The sequence below is a fragment of the Nerophis lumbriciformis genome, linkage group LG20, assembly GCF_033978685.3.
Source record: "Nerophis lumbriciformis linkage group LG20, RoL_Nlum_v2.1, whole genome shotgun sequence".
Classification (NCBI taxonomy): domain Eukaryota; kingdom Metazoa; phylum Chordata; class Actinopteri; order Syngnathiformes; family Syngnathidae; genus Nerophis; species Nerophis lumbriciformis.
Genome location: NC_084567.2, coordinates 27,463,273 through 27,477,500, shown reverse-complemented (window position 1 = coordinate 27,477,500; position 14,228 = coordinate 27,463,273). Strand labels below are relative to the sequence as shown.

The window sequence follows — 14,228 nt, the reverse complement described above, 5'->3', positions numbered from 1 at the left end:
ACCAGGGGTACCACTCAAAGAGCCATTTTGACCAGTTTCACAAATTAAAGAAAACAATGGGAGCCACAAAATTTTTTTGAAATTTAAAATGAAATAACACTGCATACAAAGTTTTTTTTTTGCTTTGTGCTATGTATAAACCAAGGGTCTCTGACACACGGCCCACACTTTAATATGAAAATCGAATGTTAGTGCGGCCCGCGAGTTTTATATGAATGGCGCTGCGTGCCGTAATAGTACAGCATTTAGCGGCCACCACAACCAACGTGCCTAATCAGCAACACGTTGTATGAGGCTTCTGCTTGCACACGTAGGTGACAGCAAAGCATACTTGGTCAACAACCACACAGGTTACACTGACGGTGGCGGTATAAAAAAAAACTTTAACACTCTTACTAATAATGCGCCACACTGTGAATCCACACCAAACAAGAATGACAAACACATTTCGGAAAACATCCGCACCGTAACTCAACATAAACACAACCGAACAAATACCCAGAATCCCATGCAGCCCTAACTCTTCCGGGCTGCAGCCCCCCCGCCCCCCCCCCCCCAAAAAAAACCCCAACTCAAGACGCACAAGAGAAACCTTGGAAGTAGGGCTGGGCGTTATATCGAGTTTGTAAGATATATCGATATATTTATAAACAAGATAGGAATGAAGAAAATATCGTAATATCGATTTAATTTATTTCACGTTAAAATTACCAAATGCCGCTTATTTGTTGTGTTCCTTGTCCTCATGGGCTACTAAACCCCTCCCCTTCCTCCTTCCAAGACGTGCTTGCACATATAAGAACATCCATGATTGGTTGGTTGTTACTATGATGAGTCGCGATTGGTTAGGGACAAGCTAATCAGAGGCAAGATAGGGCGGGTCATCGAACCAGGAAGGGAAATCACAAAGTGCCCGCCTGCAAATTTATCTGAGTTTGATACAATTTGTATTATTTGCACAGCTATGTTATTTATTGTACGTAGAAAGAATATTTTTCTATTTTATTTATGTTATGCAATTCTGTACTACTTAAACCGTTTATTTTCTGTGCTGTTAATACCCATCTTGACTAACTGGGTTGATAAAAGTGCCACTGACTGTTTACAGTACAGTTGTCATTCTCTTCAATTTCAGTGAATATCACTCAAAAATGAATATCTTTATATGTATACTCTCACCGAAAAATATATCGAGATATATAACGAATATAGTACAAACATATTGAGATATACTTTTTCGTCCAAGGGACCGCAGATGTGGGACCGCCCCTGGGTGACCGGTGCAATGGATGGCAAAGTATTTAATTGTGATTAATCAGTTGTTCATAGTTACCTCAAAATGAATTGCTATTAATCGCATATATAATTTTTCGTTATTAATAAGTCTGCCCTAGACGTTTAAGTTTCAAGTTTTTAATATCGTGACTGGACAATTTTTTTGCTTGAATTAAATGTTTTTATTAAACATTATGCTTTTTTAAACTGCTCAACACAAAAAGGACATAAACTTGCTTTTAATGACAAAAAAATATATCTGCCGTTAGTGTCTAGTAGTGTTGTCCCGATACTAATATTTTGGTACCGGTACCAAAACTATTTAGTTACTTTTCGGTACTTTTCTAAATAAAGGGGACAACAAAAAATTGCATTGTTGGCTTTATTTTAAAAATCTTAGGGTACATTAATCATATGTTTCTTATTGCAAGTTTGTCCTTAAATAAAATAGTGAACATACTAGACAACTTGTCTTTTATTAGTAAGTAAGTAAGTAAACAAAGGCTCCTAATTTAGCCGCTGACGTATGCAGTAATATATTGTGTAATTTTCCATTCTATTTTTTTGTCAAATTTGGCGGACCGGTACTTTTCAGAGGCGGTGTAGTACCGTATATGATTCATTAGTATCACGGTACTATACCAATACCGGTATACCGTACAACCAGAGTGTCTTGACCGATTTTCTATTTTGTAGGAATACAGAATTTGGAATCCTGCTGTAGGAGCACTTGCATTCAGAGGAGAAGCTGCACTTCCACCTTTAGATAGCAGTTCTGTGCATTCATAACACAAAATGTGGGTTTGTTACGATCATGCTTCGATCGTCAAAAATGTTTGGTAATGTAATGTGTGATATTTGTACCTGAATAAATGCATCTAAAATTCTGTACATTACGTGTTGTATGAGTTAATGGAGTTCATATTTTTGCATGACAATGTATTAACTTTCTGTATTTATTACCATAATAAAGTGTAATATTTAGCCTGCTAAACCTTCTGTAATTGCGACTATTAACCAGAACAGGTTATAAAAGAATAAAGACTTTATTTCGAACTGCCAGAAATAATTTATTTAGGTAGAAATATCAGATATTACATTACAAAACCTCTTTGACAAAGCATGATCATAATGTAAGACGATTTTTTGTTTTGTTTACGGTAGTGTGACAGGATTTGACACGTAAAGCTTTTATTGTGACGATTGGTTTGAGAAAAGGTGTGATTTGTTTTGACGACGTCAAAGACTCAACTTCTTGCTTAACATCTTTATTTTCTGCTGAGCTTTTATTTCATCTTACAAATTTATGCTGCTGCTGTCACATATACTGTATATACTGTAATATTGTACATGGTCATTGGTATATATGTTATAGACATAATATAATATATCTGTATATATAATATACTGTACACATATATATACAGTATGTTAGATTTTTTATCGCTATATTAGTCTATTTATACATGAATTGTCCTCTCCATCCTTACACTTTCCATCATTGTAGCTGAGCTACTGTGTTGAATAATTTCCCTTGTGGATCATTAAAGTTTGTCTAAGTCTAAGTATAAAAGCAGTCAGAGTATCAATCTACATTTTATGTTATCAAAAGTGTTGGTCATGTTACCTTAAAAAAGTAATTAGTTATAGTTAAAAATTACTTCTCCAAAAAAGTAACTGTTATTGACTCGGTAACCTCATTGTAAGAGTAATTAGTTACTCAGCAAAGTAACTGTGATGACTAAAATAACTTAAGCTGCATTTAGAAGTCGATGGAAAAATTAGAGCAATTAAATACGTGTACGCTCTATTATCTAATTAGTTGACTTATCGTTAAGATAATCACTGACTAATCGACTATCAAAATAATCGTTAGTTGCAGCCTGAGTTGGCATGTGTTAGATTCAAGGCAGACATGGATAAACACTTTTTTTCTGCACATAACCTGCATGTTACATAAACATTCTTGTCTTTAATTTCAATGAGCGAAAAGTAGTGCCGGTACTACCTTTGAATTTCCCTGGCTCCTGCTTGTCGCCATTACCGCGGTCATGTTGTGTGGCAGTGAGACAGCGGTAGCAGGGCGTGATCCGCCCACCCAGCCAATTATCATAAACGCATTTACTACGGCATCATCACCACCACCCCTTCTCTTTGCATTGCAGCTGATTTGTGGCCGAAACCTGACACCTTGCTCTTCATTCAACCGAACTGTAGGAGCAAACCACTTTCTCAGTAAAGGCAACAGAGTTGCAACGTTGTTTTTTTTGATTGATTGATTGAGACTTTTATTAGTAGGTTGCACAGTGAAGTACATATTGAAGTTGCCTGGAGGTGTACTTTTATTGCGGTTTTGAAGGAGGATAGAGATGCCCTTTCTTTTACACCTGTTCGGAGCGCATTCCACATTGATGTGGCATAGAAAGAGAATGAGTTAAGACCTTTGTTAGATCGGAATCTGGGTTTAACGTGGTTAGTGGTTATGGCGGTCATTTACGTTAAGGAAGTAGTTTGACATGTACTTCGGTATCAGGGAGGTGTAGCGGATTTTATAGACTAGGCTCATTGCAAGTAGTTTTACCCTGTCCTCCACCCTGAGCCAGCCCACTTTGGTGAAGTGGGTAGGAGTGAGGTGTGATCTGGGGTGGAGGTCTAGAAGTAATCTGACTAGCTTGTTCTGGGATGTTTGGAGTTTAGATTTGAGGGTTTTGGAGGTGCTAGGGTACCAGGAGGTGCATGCGTAATCGAAAAAGGGTTGAACGACAGTTCCCGCTAGAATCCTCATGGTGCTTTTGTTGACCAGAGAGGAGATTCTATAGAGAAATCTCGTTCGTTGGTTGACATTTTTGATTACTTTGGTTGCCATTTTATCACAGGAAAGATTAGCCTCTAGAATGGAACCTAGGTAGGTGACCTCATCTTTCCTGGTGATAACAATGTCACCCACTTTTATAGTGAAGTCATTGACTTTCTTAAAGGGGAACATTATCACCAGACCTATGTAAGCGTCAATATATACCTTGATGTTGCAGAAAAAAGACCATATATTTTTTTAACCGATTTCCGAACTCTAAATGGGTGAATTTTGGCGAATTAAACGCCTTTCTATTATTCGCTCTTGTGACGTCACATTGGGAAGCAATCCGCCATTTTCTCAAACACCGAGTCAAATCAGCTCTGTTATTTTCCGTTTTTTCGACTGTTTTCCGTACCTTGGAGACATCATGCCTCGTCGGTGTGTGGGTGTAACAACACAAACAGGGACGGATTGAAGTTGCACCAGTGGCCCAAAGATGCGAAAGTGGCAAGAAATTGTACGTTTGTTCCGCACACTTTACCGACGAAAGCTATGCTACGACAGAGATGGCAAGAATGTGTGGATATCCTGCGACACTCAAAGCAGATGCATTTCCAACGATAAAGTCAAAGAAATCTGCCGGCAGACCCCCATTGAATCTGCCGGAGTGTGTGAGCAATTCAGGGACAAAGGACTTCGGTAGCACGGCAAGCAATGGCGGCAGTTTGTTCCCGCAGACGAGCGAGCTAAACCCCCTGGATGTCTTGGCTCACACCGTCCCTTATGCCACCGAAGATGATCAAGAGAAGAATATCGACCCTAGCTTCCCTGGCCTGCTGACATCAACTCCAAAACTGGACAGATCAGCTTTCAGGAAAAGAGCGTGGATGAGGGTATGTCTACAGAATATATTAATTGATGAGAATTAGGCTGTCTGCACTCTCAAAGTGCATGTTGTTGCCAAATGTATTTCATATGCTGTAAACCTAGTTCATAGTTGTTAGTTTCCTTTAATGCCAAACAAACACATACCAATCGTTGGTTAGAAGGCGATCGCCGAATTCGTCCTCGCTTTCTTCCGTGTCGCTGGCTGTCGTGTCGTTTTCGTCGGTTTCGCTTGCATACGGTTCAAACCGATATGGCTCAATAGCTTCAGTTTCTTCTTCAATTTCGTTTTCGCTACCTGCCTCCACACTACAACCATCCGTTTCAATACATTCGTAATCTGTTGAATCGCTTAAGCCGCTGAAATCCGAGTCTGAATCCGAGCTAATGTCGCTATAGCTTGCTGTTCTATGCGCTTTGTTTGTTTGTGTTGGCATCACTATGTGACGTCACAGGAAAATGGACGGGTGTATATAACGATGGTTAAAATCAGGCACTTTGAAGCTTTTTTTAGGGATATTGCGTGATGGGTAAAATTTTGAAAAAAACTTCGAAAAATAAAATAAGCCACTGGGAACTGATTTTTAATGGTTTTAACCCTTCTGAAATTGTGATAATGTTCCCCTTTAAGGTTGATGTGGGACCCAAACAGGATGGATTCCCTTTTACCCAAGTGTATGGATAGCTTGTTGTCAGCGAGCCAGGTGCAAGTTCTACAGAGTTCAGCACTGAAGATTTTCTCCACCTGTGATTTGTCCCTGCCGGATACGAGCAGGGCCGAGTCATCCGCAAACAAGAACAATTCACAGTCGCATGCTGATGACAAGTCGTTTATGTATAATATACTGCCTTGGGGGACTCCACAGCTTACTGAGAGGGGCGGGGACACGATGCCGTTCACCTCTACCACCTGTTCCCTCCCCTCCAAGTAAGATTGCATCCAGCTCGATGAGGTTTTGTCAAATCCGATTCCTCTGAGCTTATCCAACAGTATAGCGTGGTTAACGGTGTCAAAGGCCTTCTGAAGGTCCAGCATGACCATGCCGCAGTATTTGCCCGCGTCCACCTCATGTTTGATGTGGTCGGTCAGATAGAGAAGGCATGTGTCAGCGGAGTGGTTAGTTCCGAAGCCGGATTGGAATTTGTACATGAGTTTATTGGTGGTAACGTTAATTATTTGATTAATCGTTACTGAAAAAAATAACTCTGTTAGTAACGCCCTTATACTCTAACGCCGTTACGAATGCAGCTGAGATAGGCTCCAGCACCCCCCGCGACCCCAAAAGGAATAAGCGGTAGAAAATGGATAGATGGAATTCAACAAAAGCAAAAACTACGTTTGGCTCTCATTTCCAAAGTTTGTAAAGGATAAACAAAAACGAGCAAAATAACTATTTTATGGTAATAAGAAACATAGTATCACAGTTGTATCGACCATTAGCTAATACTTTAATTGCTATCGTTACTATCAATATTTGTATCGATCCACCCATCCGCCCTTATTTACATGCAAGCGCTTTAAGGTAGCGTTTTTTAAATACTTTGGTGTATCCTCCTACGCCGCAGGGGTGTCAAACTCTTTTTCACTGAGGGCCATATTGCAGTTATGACTGCCCTCAGGGGGTTGCTTGTAACCGTGAATAATTAATGAATATATATGAGTATAGGGATTCACCTCAGGGTATTATTAGACAACTGCCTACGCATTTAAATATTATATATTTTTTAAATACACTAAAAAAATATTTCGATTTAAAAAAAACTGGCGGTAAGTCAGTTTTAATGTTTTTACAGCCATATACTGTAAATGGAAGAAGGGTACTATTGTTTTTTTACAGTACAAATCTTGCAACTGAGCTGTCAGGTTTTTTTTTTTTTTTTTTTTACCGTAAACTCTTTATCAATTGAATTGATAACTTGCTTTGAAATCATAAGTCAAGCAGATATGTAATATTATTTAAATTTTAATTTAAAAAAGTTTGAAAAGTTTGATCGTATAATATTTGGTGCATTATTAGATAATATTAAAGTTGAAAAGATATACAATTGCATGCAATTTTTATGTCAAAATGGAAAGAAAACATTTACCAAGAAAAGATAAGGACTTTATTGACTCATATTATTATAAAGCTTTTGTGGGCCACATTAAATGAGGTGACGGGCCAGAGTTTGACCCCTGGATCCTACGGTGTGTAATGTAGCATGTCTTCTACCCTTCCAATGATACAGGTACTTCCAAGAAACAGTTTATTTGCGGCCACGGAGGCAACGATTAGTGATTAGAAACACGTTTGCACTATGGAGGGGCATTAGCCGGCAGCGAGAACGCTTCATTGCATTGATCGTTCACTTGCCGATATAAAACTACAATGTGTTATCAACATGCATTATCATGATACGACAATAGTATTAAAAGCTCTATTGTCGGCCAAATGTTAATACTTTTTATTGTATCGCGTCAATATTGCGCAACAATTGCTATAATGCAGGCCTGGGCAATTATTTTGACTCGGGGGGGGCCAAATTTAGAGACAAAAATGTGTCTGCATGCCGGTATATCTGATTTTTAGGAACACTAATACAAAACTTCACAATAATGTCTGATTGAATGCTAAAAACGTTATGACAAACCGCCTGAAAAAATGGAATGGAATTACATTTTTTTTTTACTGAATGAGAATGTGCATGAAAATAAAAAAAATTGGGATTTACAATATTAACTATGAACGATAAAACACTGAATATCGACAACATATGAACGTCACACCCACTCTCAATCGACATATTTTACAATCAAGCAAAACGCGACAAAAATGCTACAAACACAGCGAAATATAAACGCGAAGTGTAAAAATAAAAACTAAACACCTACAATCTGATACATCAGATATATCACTAAGCTTTAGAACTAGAATCTCCTTCCGCGTCTGTCCCTGACATCTGCATTTCAGGCTGGCTGCTCTGGAAACACTCTGTGGAAACGCTCCCCACCCACACTGCTTCAATCAATCAATCAATCTTTATTTATATAGCCCTAAATCACAAGTGTCTCAAAGGGCTGCACAAGCCACAACGACATCCTCGGTACAAAGCCCACATGGCTTGGTGCCTCATCTGAGCTGCTGTGACGTAGATTACCATAGCAACTAGTATATCAAAAGCGCAGATTCCAACCATTGAAATACTTTGTATAGTTCAAGACTTACGGTCATTTGAAAACATCACTGCACATCATAATGGCAGCTAAAGTTTCGATCTTAAAGATGTAAAAAATTTTTGGGGGAATGTCCAGTGGGCTAGATTGAAAAGCTGAACGGGCCGCATGCGGCCCTCTGGCCTTAATTTGCCCAGGTCTGCTATGTGTGGCGGTGAGACATAGTTGGATGTTGTTAAAGCGAAATCATGGCTGTCTTCCTTCCTTCATGTTAAAGGGGAACATTATCACAATGTCAGAAGGGTTAAAACCATTAAAAATCAGTTCCCAGTGGCTTATTTTATTTTTCAAGTTTTTTTCAAAATTTTACCCATCACGCAATATCCCTAAAAAAAACCTTCAAAGTGCCTGATTTTAACCATCGTTATATACACCCGTCCATTTTCCTGTGACGTCACACAGTGATGCCAACTCAAACAAACATGGCGCATAGAACAGCAAGCTATAGCGACATTAGCTCGGATTCAGACTCGGATTTCAGCGGCTTAAGCGATTCAACAGATTACGCATGTTTTGAAACGGATGGTTGTAGTGTGGAGGCAGGTAGCGAAAACGAAATTGAAGAAGAAACTGAAGCTATTGAGCCATATCGGTTTGAACCGTATGCAAGCGAAACCGACGAAAACGACACGACAGCCAGCGACACGGGAGAAAGCGAGGACGAATTTGGCGATCGCCTTCTAACCAACGATTGGTATGTGTTTGTTTGGCATTAAAGGAAACTAACAACTATGAACTAGGTTTACAGCATATGAAATACACTTGGCAACAACATGCACTTTGAGAGTGCAGACAGCCCAATTTTCATCAATTAATATATTCTGTAGACATACCCTCATCCGCGCTCTTTTCCTGAAAGCTGATCTGTCCAGTTTTGGAGTTGATGTCAGCAGGCCAGGGAAGCTAGGGTCGATATTCTTCTCTTGATCATCTTCGGTGGCATAAGGGCCGGTGTGAGCCAAGTCATCCAGGGGATTTAGCTCGCTCGTCTGCGGGAACAAACTGCCGCCATTGCTTGCCGTGCTACGCTGATTTTTTTATTTTATTTTTATTTTTATTTTTTTTAATAAAGAAATACAATCATGTGTGCTTACGGACTGTATCCCTGCAGACTGTATTGATATACATTGATATATAGTGTATATATTGTGTTTTTATGTTGATTTAATTAAAAAAAAAAAATATATATATATATATTTTATTATTATTATTTTTTTTCCTTGTGCGGCCCGGTACCAATCGGTCCGGTTGTTGGGGACCACTGCTTTAAACCACAAGTTTAGTCACAGCTCGCTGATATTTGTCCATCCTGGCCTGAGTGTACTCTTCCCTGCCTCGAAACCAGTCAGAAACTGTCTCTCATCACGTTCATCTAAATGAGAAGACATTCATTTTCATTTAAGCAAGATTATAGGCGGTGGGAGTTAGTATCTGTTGTATTTATGCCAGATGACTGCTGCTAGGATGAGATCGGCGTGGTTCAAAAATGCAACATTCATTTATAGTTATCGCATGCTGTATCTTCAAATGTTTCAACATATTGCTCGTATGCCCTCCTCTTGGTAAAAGAACAACCTTGCAATTATTACAAGTAGCGCTGTTGCAATCTTTTCTTGTAAAATGTAGCCAATTTAGGAGCGTTTCTTCCGCCTGTGCGCCTTGTCGCTGTGTGATGTCACTACACAAGTTGCATGATGACATCATACCCGCCTGCAGGAGTTGTTCAGGGAATCGTTAAAAAAAAAAGGGAAGCGTTTCCAAGGGATTGAATCACTGGAAACCGGTTTTAGACAAGAACCGGTTCTCTATTCCCATCCCTATAAGCAGGGTTCAATAATGGGTAGACAAGAACACACACAAGGAACTCTAGGATGGGACATGAATGGCAACAAGAATGAAGGACTGGGGGATATCCAGTACATAGGGCAGGTAATGAGCTGTGATGAGAATCACCTGGGTAGACACAGACACTGATTGGGAGAACATGGGCAGGAAAAAGGCAGGCATGACATACTAACCCCGTTTCCATATGAGTTGGGAAATTGTGTTAGATGTAAATATAAACGGAATACAATGATTTGCAAATAATTTTGAACCCATATTCAGTTGAATATGCTACAAAGACAACATATTTGATGTTCAAACTGATAAACATTTTTTTTTTTTTTTGCAAATAATCATTAACTTTAGAATTTGATGCCAACAACACGTGCCAAAGATGTTGGGAAAGGTGGCAATAAATACTGATAAAGTTGAGGAAAGCTCATCAAATACTTATTTGGAACATCCCACAGGTGAACAGCCAAATTGGGAACAGGTGGGTGCCATGATTGGGTATAAAAGTAGATTCCATGAAATGCTCAGTCATTCACAAACAAGGATGGGGCGAGGGTCACCACTTTGTCAACAAATGCGTGAGGAAATTGTTGAACAAAGAATCTTTCTCAACCAGCTATTGCAAGGAATTTAGGGATTTCACCATCTACGGTCCGTAATATCATCAAAGGGTTCAGAGAATCTGGAGAAATCACTGCACGTAAGCAGCTAAACCCGTGACCTTCGATCCCTCAGGCTGTACTGCATCAACAAGCGACATCAGTGTGTAAAGGATATCACCACATGGACTCAGGAACACTTCAGAAAACCACTGTCAGTAACTGCAGTTGGTCGCTACATCTGTAAGTGCAAGTTAAAATTCTCCTATGCAAGGCGAAAACCGTTTATCAACAACACCCAGAAACGCCGTTGACTTCGCTGGGCCTGAGCTCATCTAAGATGGACTGATACAAAGTGGAAAAGTGTTCTGTTGTCTGACGAGTCCACATTTCAAATTATTTTTGGAAACTGTGGATGTCGTGTCCTCCAGACCATAGAGGAAAAGAACCATCCGGATTGTTATAGGCGCAAAGTTGAAAAGCCAGCATCTGTGATGGTATGGGGGTGTATTAGTGCCCAAGACATGGGTAACTTACACATCTGTGAAGGCGCCATTCATGCTGAAAGGTACATACAGGTTTTGGAGCAACATATGTTGCCATCCAAGCAACGTTACCATGGACGCCCCTGCTTATTTCAGCAAGACAATGCCAAGCCACGTGTTACATCAACGTGGCTTCATAGTAAAAGTGTGCGGGTACTAGACTGGCCTGCCTGTAGTCCAGACCTGTCTCCCATTGAAAATGTGTGGCGCATTATGAAGCCTAAAATACCACAACGGAGACCCCCGGACTGTTGAACAACTTAAGCTGTACATCAAGCAAGAATGGGAAAGAATTCCACCTGAGAAGCTTAAAAAATGTGTCTCCTCAGTTCCCAAACGTTTACTGAGTGTTGTTAAAAGGAAAGGCCATGTAACACAGTGGTGAACATGCCCTTTCCCAACTGCTTTGGCACGTGTTGCAGCCGTGAAATTCTAAGTTAATTATTATTTGCAAAAAAAAAATAAAGTTCTCTGAACCTTTTGATGATATTACAGACAGTTGATGGTAAATTCCCTGAATTCATCGCAATAGCTGGTTGAGAAAAGTTGTTCCTAAACTGTTGGACAATTTGCTCACACATTTGTTCACAAAGTGAACCCTCGCCCCATCCTTGTTTGTGAATGACTGAGAATTTCATGGAAGCTGCTTTTATACCCAATCATGGCACACACCTGTTCCCAATTAGCCTGTTCACCTTAGGTATGTTCCAAATAAGTGTTTGATGAGCATTCCTCAACTTTCTTAGTCGTTTTTGCCACTTGTGCCAGCTTTTTTGAAACATGTTGCAGGCATCAAATTCCAAATAAGCTAATATTTGCAAAAAATTACCTTTTCCAGTCGAACGTTAAGTATCTTGTCTTTGCAGTCCATTCAATTGAATATAGGTTGAAAATGATTTGCAAATCATTGTGTTCTGTTTTTATTTACGATTTACACAAGGTGCCAACTTCACTGGTTTTGGGTTTTGTATATCGTTATAGCAGGAGGCTGCAGTATACATTGCGATATACATTTTAGACCATATCGCCCATCCGTAGTCTCCAAATGTATTTGTGGCGGGCCACAACATATTTAGCCCGGATCGACTGGCCACTGATCAGAGTCGGCTGATTTCCGTGAAAAGGTATATGATCGGGCAATACAGATTAATTCCTTTTAGTGCCGATCCCAAAAACCGATCGCCTCTGGCTGATAACTTATTTTGGTCCACTGGATGACAGAGGCAGCTAGCATAATGTGGAGCTGCTCTAACAAATACTATTATCACTGGAGGACAAGGCTAAACATGTTACACACCGAGTGAGAGCAAGCAGAAGCAGACAAAAAGGCATCCTAATTGTTAAGATAGCTGCTAAAATAGCTTGAATCAACAGAAGAAAGTGCTTAGTAAACTTTAAGAAGTTTAGTTGCGTTACATCAGAAAGTAAGCAGTTTTTAACAGTAAATGAACAATTACCGTATTTTTCGAACTATAAGTTGCAGTTTTTTTCATAGTTTGGTGCGACTTATACTCAGGAGCGACGAATGTGTGAAATTATTAACACATTACCGTAAAATATCAAATAATATTTTTTAGCTCATTCACGTAAGAGACTAGACCAGGGGTGCTCACACTTTTTCTGCAGGCGAGCTACTTTTCAATTGATCAAGTCGTGGGGATCTACCTCATTCATATATATAATTTATATACATACAACATACAACATACAAGTATGTTTAATACATATAGTTAATATTGTTAACAAGTTAAAGGTGTTTAATGATAATACAAGCATGTTTAATACATATAGTTAATATTGTTAATAAGTTAAAGGTGGTTAAAGATAATACAAGCATGTTTAACACATATAGTTAATATTGTTAACAAGTTAAAGGTGTTTAATGATAATACAAGCATGTTTGACACATATAGTTAATATTGTTGATAAGTTAAAGGTGTTTAATGATAATACAAGCATATTTAACACATATAGTTAATATTGTTAATAAGTTAAAAGTGGTTAAAGATCATACAAGCATGTTTAACACATATAGATTCCTTTCTTTCATGAAGACAAGAATATAAGTTGGTGTATTACCTGATTGTGATGGCTTGCATTGATTGCAATCAGACAGTGGTGCTGATAGCATACGCATTCTCGAATGGAGGAGAAAAAAAGTCCTCCTTTCTGTCCAATACCACATGAAAGTGGTTGGTTTTTGGCATCTTATTTGTCCAGCTTCCGTACTCCTTTGTATACACTTTACAAGAAATACATTGTCGGCAAACTCCGTAGCTTGCTAGCTTGTGCACGCCAGCTTTCTGAGACTCTTATTTTGTTAGCGCAGGCAGGATGAAGCAGAGCTTTTATTGTGCAACTGTGCAGTCGGTCTTTGGAGTTTTGACGACAGGTACGGCGCCAGAGTCTGTTGAAAAAAAGTGTTTCTCGCCTTCCAGTCGGTAATTTTAATGAGCTGGCAGCAGCCGGCGTCATCTCAGAAGACCCTCGGGTGCCGTTAATGTCAATCAAGTGACGAAAGTGACGTCATAGTGAAGATTTATGATCGCTCATTTTTAGGACTATTTTTTTAATGCCTGGCTGGTGATCGACTGACACACCCTCTACGATCGACCGGTAGCTCGCGATCGACGTAATGAGCACCCCTGGACTAGACGTATAAGATTTCATCGGATTTAGCGATTAAGAGTGACAGATTGTTTGGTAAACGTATAGAATAAATAACTATATGTTATAGTTATTTGAATGACTCTTACCATAATATGTTACGTTAACAAACCAGGCACGTTCTCAGTTGGTTATTTATGCGTACACTTATTCAGCCTGTTGTTCACTATTCGTTATTTATTTTAAATTGCCTTTCAAATGTCTATTCTTGGTGTTGGGTTTTATCAAATACATTTCCCCAAAAAATGCGACTTATACTCCAGTGCGACTTATGTTTTTTCCCTTCTTCAGCCGGTGCGACTTATACTCCGAAAAATACGGTAGATTACTAAGTGTCTAAGAGAGGATACTATATCATCAAAATGACAGATATAAGAGAAATACACGTGGAATTTTTTGCATTAATCAAC

At 39.2% G+C, this 14,228-nt stretch overlaps 1 protein-coding gene across 1 annotated transcript in view; it reads left to right on the top strand.

Annotated features, from left to right (window-relative positions):
- LOC133619606 (spindlin-Z-like) overlaps positions 1 to 14,228 on the top strand; it is a 65,837-nt gene that overhangs the window by 1,103 nt on the left and 50,506 nt on the right. The window lies entirely within an intron of this gene.